At 42.1% G+C, this 10,145-nt stretch overlaps 1 long non-coding RNA gene across 1 annotated transcript; it reads left to right on the top strand.

Annotated features, from left to right (window-relative positions):
- The first annotated feature begins 2,609 nt into the window (after positions 1 to 2,609).
- On the top strand, positions 2,610 to 10,145 carry LOC112251430. Its single transcript, XR_002953675.2, has 6 exons — positions 2,610 to 2,710; positions 6,059 to 6,245; positions 8,779 to 8,885; positions 9,113 to 9,186; positions 9,335 to 9,451; positions 10,020 to 10,145. It is a non-coding gene; the product is annotated as an uncharacterized LOC112251430 (long non-coding RNA).

Here is a 10,145-nt window from a genome sequence, read left to right as displayed (position 1 = left end):
CCCACATAGGTACCCCAGGCAGACATGTTGGCTCCCACATAGATGCCCTAGACAGACATGTTGGCTCCCACATAGTCAGACAAATGTTGGCTCCCTACAGTCAGACAAATATATGTGGTAACACTCAGCCTTTTTATACAAGTGTTATTGTATCATGAAGGGTCAGGCTGGTGATACGCTCTAATGTAATCTCTGTGTTTGTTTGTTGTGAAAATAGCCAGTGTTCTGTATCGTGTACAATGACACTCTATTGACAATGGCAGTTTCCTGAATTACATCAGTACTACGAATTCTATGCAGCATAAACTGAGACCCATTTTAACCAGTAGAGAAATGATTTCGCGTGTTTTACATTGTGTCATGTTTCAGACGTCATGAAGCTTATTTTCCCTATTTGAACCAACCTCTAAACCCTTCCTTGATTTAGCCTGATTTAGCTAGTTTTGTAAACAAACTATAAACAGAGAAATAAAATAATCTCCAACAAATCAGTCAGCCAGCAATTAATACCTGTTGTTTCTTTATGAGTGCTATAGCCAGGTAACGGGTCAGTGGTTTAAGTATGTGTGTGTCTGTGTTGATTCAGTAATAGGCAGTGTTGTTCTTGGCTTTGTGTTTTATCAAGCCACTATTACCTTAAGCTTCCTGTTTAAGCCCAATGTGTTATACTTGACCACAGAGGAGTGGTTGCTTACTGGTTCCAGTCAATCTTACAGTAGGTTTCTTGATTTGGAAGGGCATTCTATGCCATCAAAAGGAACATAAATTTCAACATACCAATTAGGATTTGGCTAAAAATACTTGAATCAGTCATACAGCCCCTTGCACTTTATGGTTGTGAGGTCTGGGGTCCGCTCACCAACCAAGACTTCACAAAATGGGACAAACACCAAATTGAGACTCTGCACGCAGAATTCTGCAAAAATATCCTCCGTGTACAACGTAGAACACCAAATAATGCATGCAGAGCAGAATTAGGCCGATACCCACTAATTATCAAAATCCAGAAAAGAGCCGTTAAATTCTATAACCACCTAAAAGGAAGCGATTCCCAAACCTTACACAACAAAGCCATCACCTACAGAGAGATGAACCTGGAGAAGAGTCCCCTAAGCAAGCTGGTCCTGGGGCTCTGTTCACAAACACAAACACACCCTACAGAGCCCCAGGACAGCAGCACAATTAGACCCAACCAAATCATGAGAAAACAAAAAGATAATTACTTGACACATTGGAAAGAATTAACAAAAAAACAGAGCAAACTAGAATGCTATTCGGCCCTACACAGAGAGTACACAGCAGCAGAATACCTGACCACTGTGACTGACCCAAAATTAAGGAAAGCTTTGACTATGTACAGACTCAGTGAGCATAGCCTTGCTATTGAGAAAGGCCGCCGTAGGCAGACATGGCTCTCAAGAGAAGACAGGCTATGTGCTCACTGCCCACAAAATGAGGTGGAAACTGAGCTGCACTTCCTAACCACCTGCCCAATGTATGACCATATTAGAGAGACATATTTCCCTCAGATTACACAGATCCACAAAGAATTCGAAAACAAATCCAATTTTGAAAAACTCCCATATCTACTGGGTGAAATTCCACAGTGTGCCATCACAGCAGCAAGATTTGTGACCTGTTGCCACGAGAAAAGGGCAACCAGTGAAGAACACACACCATTGTAAATACAACCCATATCTATGCTTATTTATTTTATCTTGTGTCCTTTAACCATTTGTACATTGTTAAAACACTGTACATATATGTATGACATTTGTAATGTCTTTATTGTTTTGAAACTTCTGTATGTGTGATGTTTACTGTTAATTTTTATTGTTTATTTCACTTTATATATTCACTTTATATATTATCTACCTCACTTGCTTTGGCAATGTTAACACATGTTTCCCATGCCAATAAAGCCCTTGAATTGAATTGAATTGAATTGAGAGAGAGAGAGAGAGAGAGAGACTGCCCCTGAACAGGCAGTTAACCCACTGTCTCTCTCTCTCTCTCTCTCTCTCTCTCTCTGTCTGTGTGAACACAGTCAGCGGATCTCCTGAAGGGGCGTCTAAGCCAATCCCATCCTTCCACGCCCTGAACGCCGGGGGTCGTGACCTGCTGGTGTGACACTGTCCGCCTGTTTGGCAGTCAGAAGGTCATGTATAAATTATAATGTATGGTTACATTATATTCTATTCTACTTTATTCTTTTCTGTTCTACTCTATTCTATTGTACTCTATTCTGTTATTTTCTATTCTATTCTACTCTACTCTATTCTATTCTACTCTACTCTATTCTGTTATTTTCTATTCTATTCTACTCTACTCTATTCTACTCTACTCTATTCTGTTATTTTCTATTCTATTCTACTCTATTCTACTCTACTCTATTCTGTGAGGCCGTGTATTCATAGTGTACATTCATCTTAAAAAAGGCCTTGCACCTGAAACATCAAAAACAACTCCTTTCTAACCCTTTGTTTTTCCGTAGCTTGTCTATAGCAACAACTGAACGAATCCTAACTCTCGCCGTCGTTTTCTGTGTAGTGATAGCGTTAAAAACATGGCCCCCACCCTCAGACACTGTCTTCCTGTTATTTGTAGATCTCATTGGTTCGTTCCAGCCCTGTGTTTGGCCTGGGTCCAGCAGGTTCTTGAGCAGGCTCCTCTACTATGTTACCAGGCCTTCTTCAGAGGAGCTGTGATGGTCTGTATAGTTGTGTTCTATTCAGACTTCATAGTCAGTCTGTTGTTGTGATGGTCTGTATAGTTGTGTTCTATTCAGACTTCATAGTCAGTCTGTTGCTGTGATGGTCTGTATAGTTGTGTTCTATTCAGACTTCATAGTCAGTCTGTTGTTGTGATGATCTGTATAGTTGTGTTCTATTCAGACTTCATAGTCAGTCTGTTGTTGTGATGATCCGTATAGGACAGTGTTCTATTCAGACTTCATAGTCACTCTCTCTCTCCATGGCAACCTTCTGCTTCCACTGCTATGACATCTGATATGTAAATGTTAATAACCCAGAAATATTAACCAGATGTATTAACATCCCTCCCTACACCATTAATAATAGCACTTCCCAAAACATGATCTGTTAACTAATTTAAAGGGGTAGCACCTCTAAACATGATATGTTAACTAATTTAAAGTGGTAGCACCTCTAAACATGATCTGTTAACTAATTTAAAGTGGTAGCACCTCTAAACATGATCTGTTAACTAATTTAAAGTGGTAGCACCTCTAAACATGATCTGTTAACTAATTTAAAGTGGTAGCACCTCTAAACATGATCTGTTAACTAATTTAAAGTGGTAGCACCTCTAAACATGATCTGTTAACTTCTTTAAAGTGGTAGCACCTCTAAACATGATCTGTTAACTAATTTAAAGTGGTAGCACCTCTAAACATGATCTGTTAACTAATTTAAAGTGGTAGCACCTCTAAACATGATCTGTTAACTAATTTAAAGGGGTAGCACCTCAAAACATGATCTGTTAACTAATTTAAAGGGGTAGCACCTCTAAACATGAACTGTTAACTAATTTAAAGGTGTAGCACCTCTAAACATGATCTGTTAACTTCTTTAAAGTGGTAGCCCCTCTAAACATGATCTGTTAACTTCTTTAAAGTGGTAGCACCTAGGGCTGTGGTGTTCATGACATTTTATCAGCTGGTGATTATCATGCAAATAACAGCCGGCCTCATGGTAATTGGCCGTTAATGAACATAAACACCTTTAGCATCGCCTGGCTTCCACGCATAGACTACAAGCCACTGATGTGGACCTTTGGAACATCTACATTTAATAAAAAGTTTAATAAATCAATTTAATATAGCCTACACCCTTTAGACTCAACTCTGGACCTTGAAGCCAGCCCCACTGCATATTCTCATTGTTCTCCTGTAATCAGGGACTGGTTGCAGGTTGCACACACATCATCAGTCTCTCATTCACAATTTGACAACCCCTTGATAATATTCTCACCCATCAGACTATTCTTAATTTAATCTGGTCTTTACACATAGTCTACTAATATATGTGTGTAATAATTTTTTTATTTAGAATGGCCCACACAAAGAAAACGGAATCCGTAGCCTGCACTTAAATAGCAAATGGAGGTTCCGTTCCGTTTTTAATAACATGCAAGCATAGGTAGTGCATCCACAAGGATTGGGTAAACTTTCCCTGAAGTAAATTGATTTAAATTATCAAAATTATATCCTAATTAGCCTACTCCTGTCTATACAGAAATAAATAAAACCATTCAAAATAGTCTACTAAAGCATGATTTGGCCTCAGAGGATTGTTAGCTTCTTTCCAAAAAATAAATTGTGGATTGTTTTAAATGACATTGCCTGCAGTTAGAAGGAAAAGAGGCGGCGCAGTTTGAGCAGATTATTGTTGATTTGTAACTGTCTGTGAAAAGCAACGAGTCCAAGCAAAGGCATATCACAATATTTCAACATACAATCGCAGGAATACATATTTTGGAAAGCAAATGATTATTGCTGTAAAGTTTGTTATCAAAATTGAGCGAACAACAGTATAGCCTACCTAATTGGCACCCGCAGAGATCATTGATAATATCCTTGGTGGGCGTGCACTGCGCCTATTCATTATCATTGGGTCAGTGCTACTTAAATTTGCTTTTGGACAATAGTTGCCTCCTCCAGTTTAATTGGACATCAAAGTCTATTTCTGTCTCCCCTTCTTGTAGGTCTATTATATGGACAATTTCGTTTGTATTGACCCATTAGTCAGTGACAGCGGAGTAGGCTATCATGTTATATTCTGCTAATGTCTCCAACTCCAGTCATATAAAGTGTAGTAGAATAGCATGAAATGTGTTTATGAAAGGCCACATTTTTCCCATGCAAACAAAGAAGAAACAGAGCCTATAGGCTACTCTATGCCAAACTCTCTCAGCCATGTGTTGAAAGATATTTTTTGGCCAACAGTGATTGAGTTATATTATTAGCCTAAATTATGACAATCCAATCTACTCATCACATTACGAATAGTAGACTGTCTTTACATAACTCTGCAAATGCAATTATGTGTGGATGCTTTATTATAAAGGTGCATTTTTATGGTGAAAATTAGCTACCCACAAACTTGAAACTCACGCATCGTCTATGTATGTCAGGTTGGTTAAACTAGTTGGAAAGAGGATGAATGTAATTCATTGTAGGACACATCTTTTAGCCAGCGCTGGCTCTGAAGACAGATATATTGGTCCTCTAATACAGCACTATTAAAGGCCCAGTGCACCACTTTTGTGGAAAAAAATATTTTATAACATTTTTCTATTCCGATTTTTCAGGGGGTGGTGCAACAACCTCAGCACCCCTACTTCCCGCAGCCATGATCATACGCACTTAAATAGGACATGGAGGACACTTTTCCGTGGCTCATTTTCATGTCAGCCAGGTAGGCTACTCCTATTGCAATGTGCTTCATATTAGGAAAGTTAAGAAATAAGTATAGTAGGCCTAGCATATAGAAAGCTGATGGGATCCTCCTCTTTTTAAGAGGACATACAAATGTTGCGCAACATGAGCTCATAGTGTCTCATGAGCTCATTTGGAGGGACAATAGAGCGCTGAGTTCCAGGCCATTAGCGACTGGCCATTAGCAAGTTTGGTAGGCTACTGTATCTCAGAGGTTCCATATCTTTATCCTGGGAGTAGTCAGTGGGGCGGTTGTGTGTGTGAAATTCCAGTACACTCTTAGAAAGAAATGTGCTATCTAGAACCTAAAATGGTTCTTCGGCTGTCCCCGTAGATAGGAGAACCCTTTGAAGAACTCTTTTTGGTTCCAGGTTTTGAGTTCCTTTTGAGTTCCATGTAGAACCCTTTCCACAGAGGAAACCCTTTCCCTTTCCATCTGGAACCAAAAAGGGTTCTCCTAAAGGGTTCTCTAAAACTGCCCTCAGGTAATGACTCTCTGTGTTTCCTGCTGAAGATGGTGGTGTGACTCTATGTTTCCTGTTAACTTCCCGTTACCGCTGACAAACTGACCGTGCGTTTCCTGTTCCTCTGTGTCTGCAGATCTCCATCCAGGACATCCTGAGGCCCTCCTCAGACCTTCCCTGTTGTTTCCGCCCACCACTGGGTGAAGTGGGTCCATAGCAGGTGGGATGCTGGGAGGGAGCTGAAAAGAGACTTCCTGATTAAGAACGAGGGGCACAAACATGGACAGATGTTTTCCAAACCCTATCTGGCCCAAACCTTCCAGGTAACCCTGCCCTGGGCCTTGACTGAGCGAACAATCAGTGATGTCCAACATTACTCAAAGAGGAGTGTCTGTGTGTGCATTTCTCACTCCTGGGGCATGGGGCTCAACTCTATTGTGTACAGAATGGATCTCTAATGCCATGTCTAACAGACTTGGTCCTTTAACCTGTGAGTCCCTGAGTCACCAGTCTGGTTTTGTATGAGTAAAACCTATAGAAAACCCATGATGAGGTATTGGTTAACCTTGCTAACTATAGCTAGGCTACTCATGATGATGTATTGGTTAACCTTGCTAACTATAGCTAGGCTACTCATGATGATGTATTGGTTAACCTAGCTCGCTATAGCTAGGCTAGTAATGATGATATATTGGTTAACCTAGCTCGCTATAGCTAGGCTAGTAATGATGATATATTGGTTGACCTAGATAGCTATAGCTAGGCTAGTAATGATGATATATTGGTTGACCTAGATAGCTATAGCTAGGCTAGTAATGATGATATATTGGTTGACCTAGATAGCTATAGCTAGGCTACTCATGACGATGGATGTATTAGTTATTTGTTTTTTGCTTTGGAAGTGCTTTCAGATTTCTTTATTTTATGAAAAGTGCTATAGAAGTTTAATAAATGATCATTATTATTCATTACTGAGTGCTGCCATGGATAGCATCATCCATCCAACATAACAGTCAGTTGATTATTATTTTCAGTTCATTGATAAACAAGACATCTCATTGTGCCTTTGTAGCAAATTTATGCCATTTAGCAGACGTTTTTATCCAAATCATACAGTCATGCGTGCAAACATTTATACGTATGGGTGGTCCCGGGAACCAAACCCACTATCATACCGATGCCAGCACCATGCTCTACCAACTGAGCCACAGTTTCCATAGCATCTGCTGGTCCCAGTGGGCTGAGACAGAGATCCCTGGTCCCAGTGGGCTGACATAGAGATCCCTGGTCCCAGCGGGCTGACAGAGATCCCTGGTCCCAGCGGGCTGACAGAGATCCCTGGTCCCAGGGGGCTGACAGAGATCCCTGGTCCCAGACATAGAGATCCCTGCTGACAGAGATCCCTGGTCCCATCCCTGGTCCCAGGGGCTGACATAGAGAGATCCCTGGTCCCAGTGGGCTGACAGAAAGATCGTTGGTCCCAGTGGGCTGACATAGAGATCCCTGGTCCCAGTGGGCTGACAGAAAGATCCCTGGTCCCAGTGGGCTGACAGAAAGATCCCTGGTCCCAGTGGGCTGACATAGAGATCCCTGGTCCCAGTGGGCTGACAGAGATCCCTGGTCCCAGTGGGCTGACAGAAAGATCGTTGGTCCCAGTGGGCTGAGACACTAAGATCGTTGGTCCCAGCGGGCTGAGACACTAAGATCCCTGGTCCCAGTGGGCTGACAGAGATCCCTGGTCCCAGTGGGCTGACAGAGATCCCTGGTCCCAGTGGGCTGACAGAGATCCCTGGTCCCAGTGGGCTGAGACACTAAGATCGTTGGTCCCAGCGGGCTGACATAGAGATCCCTGGTCCCAGTGGGCTGACAGAAAGATCGTTGGTCCCAGTGGGCTGAGACACTAAGATCGTTGGTCCCAGCGGGCTGAGACACTAAGATCCCTGGTCCCAGTGGGCTGACAGAGATCCCTGGTCCCAGTGGGCTGACAGAGATCCCTGGTCCCAGTGGGCTGACAGAGATCCCTGGTCCCAGTGGGCTGACAGAGATCCCTGGTCCCAGTGGGCTGACAGAGATCCCTGGTCCCAGTGGGCTGACAGAGATCCCTGGTCCCAGTGGGCTGACAGAGATCCCTGGTCCCAGTGGGCTGACAGAGATCCCTGGTCCCAGTGGGCTGACAGAGATCCCTGGTCCCAGTGGGCTGAGACACTAAGATCGTTGGTCCCAGCGGGCTGACATGTCGTGTACACAGAAACTGATATCTGACTCATATTTCACTGGTGTCTATGTTCGGAGAATGTCAGTTGAATGAAATGAATGATTGACTGAATAGCTGGTGAATTATTTTATTATGCAGTGACACTCCTATATATTGATAGATAAAATATTTCACAACTCAATGATTGATTCAGGTATTTTTTTTAAATGTAATAAATAAATAAATTAGGGGGCGTAGACCAGCTTTAATAGTACAGATAGATTGTAGCTTCCATCAATGTAATTGTCTGTATAACTTCCAATCCCCCATATATTGTTTTGTAAATATATATACAGTTCCAGTCAAAGGTTTGGACACACCTACTGTACTCATTCCAGGTTTTTATTTATTTATTTTTTACAATTTTCTACATTGTAAAATAATAGTGAAGACATCAAAACTATGAAATAACACATATGGAATAATGTAGCAACCAAAAAAGCGTTAAACAAATGAAAATCTATTTTAGATATTAGATTCTTCAAAGTAGCCACTCTTTGCCTTGATGACAGCTTTGCACTCTTGGCGCTCTCTCAACCAGCTTCATGAGGTAGTCACCTGGAATGCATTTCAAATCTTTTGTTTTTAATCCCATCCTTCAGCTACCATCAACCCCTCCCATCTACCATTCAGAACAGAGGCGTGATGAGTCTGGAGGATCTGTGACCATGACAACGAGGAGTTCAAACAAATCCACACGGACTACAAGGTATGTTCAAGGACACACAACACAACCAACGAAGGAGGAGTTTGATGTGATGGATCACAGTGACACAACGCTCATGTTACTATCAGTCCCACTGTGGAGACTCTCTCTCTCTCCTCCCTCTGTTCTCTCTCCCACTCTCACTTTCCTGCTCGTCTCTCTCTTTCCTGCTCTTCTCTCTGTTTCTCCCTCTTTTTCCTTCCCTCTCTCTTTTTCCCTCTCTCTATCAGGGGGTGAAGCTATGGAAAATCTCTCATGGCAGGACTCATGGCCCTCAATATACTGGAGAACTTTCCCATCAAAGGTACACTCCTCACCTTAGCTATGGCTCAACAATAAAGGACAACCCCAGCTATGTATTGATTTGTGGAGAAGAGCATGGCTACATTAAACTCCATTGAGAGAATGTGTTAATTACTTACAGCTTGATTGTTCCATTGTTGTTTTGATAGGAATCAAAAAGAAATGACCACACAAGGCCACCTGTTAGTCTCAGTGAGGATCTTGGGTTGACCCATCTCGGCGTTCCACAACAAACAGCCAACACTGGGTCTGCTCCAGAACCGTTGGTGAGAAACACTGGCCTGTTCAATGCAACCCAAGAAGGTGCTACCTAGAACCATAAAGGGTTCTTCAATTGTCCCCCATAGGAGATCCGTCAGAAAATAACTATTTTTGGTTCCAAGTGGAACCTTTCCACTAAATGCAAGGTTCTAAATGGAACCCTTTCGCTACTAAAAAGGTTCTGAGTAGAATAATGGAGACCACCAAAGGGTTCTATCTGTGGTATAAAAGATTTGACTCAGAACCGTTTCTTATCCTTTTGAGACAAACAAATAATAAGTGTCTGTATCTGTGCTCTGGTTCAGAACAGTGGAGTTACCTCTGTGTGGTGACTGAGGCCCTGAGTCTGGCTGATACAGTCCATTACTGTGCCGACCCAGACCATGTTAAAATCCCTCTGGAGCAGTGAAGGCTCCTCGGAGGAGGAAGGGGAGGACCATCTTCCTCAGTGAATTTTATTTAAAAAAAATTAAAAATAGTGAAATATTTTAAAAAGTGATCATTTTTTAATAAAACTTTACTAAATATATTCACGTCACCAAACAATTGATGAAAACACAATCTGTATTGTAGCAACATGGTGTATCCGGAGGCAGAGTATGTGAGTGGAGTGGAGCAAGAAGTGGAGTGGAGCAAGAAGTGGAGCTGGAGCGGAGCAGGGACTGGAGCTGGAGCGGAGCAGGGAGTGGAGCTGGAGCG

Source organism: Oncorhynchus tshawytscha, linkage group LG05 (assembly GCF_018296145.1).
Source record: "Oncorhynchus tshawytscha isolate Ot180627B linkage group LG05, Otsh_v2.0, whole genome shotgun sequence".
In the NCBI taxonomy this organism is placed as follows: Eukaryota; Metazoa; Chordata; class Actinopteri; order Salmoniformes; family Salmonidae; genus Oncorhynchus; species Oncorhynchus tshawytscha.
The sequence above is the reverse complement of the archived record's forward strand: the minus strand, read 5'-3'. Positions and strand labels throughout refer to the sequence as shown.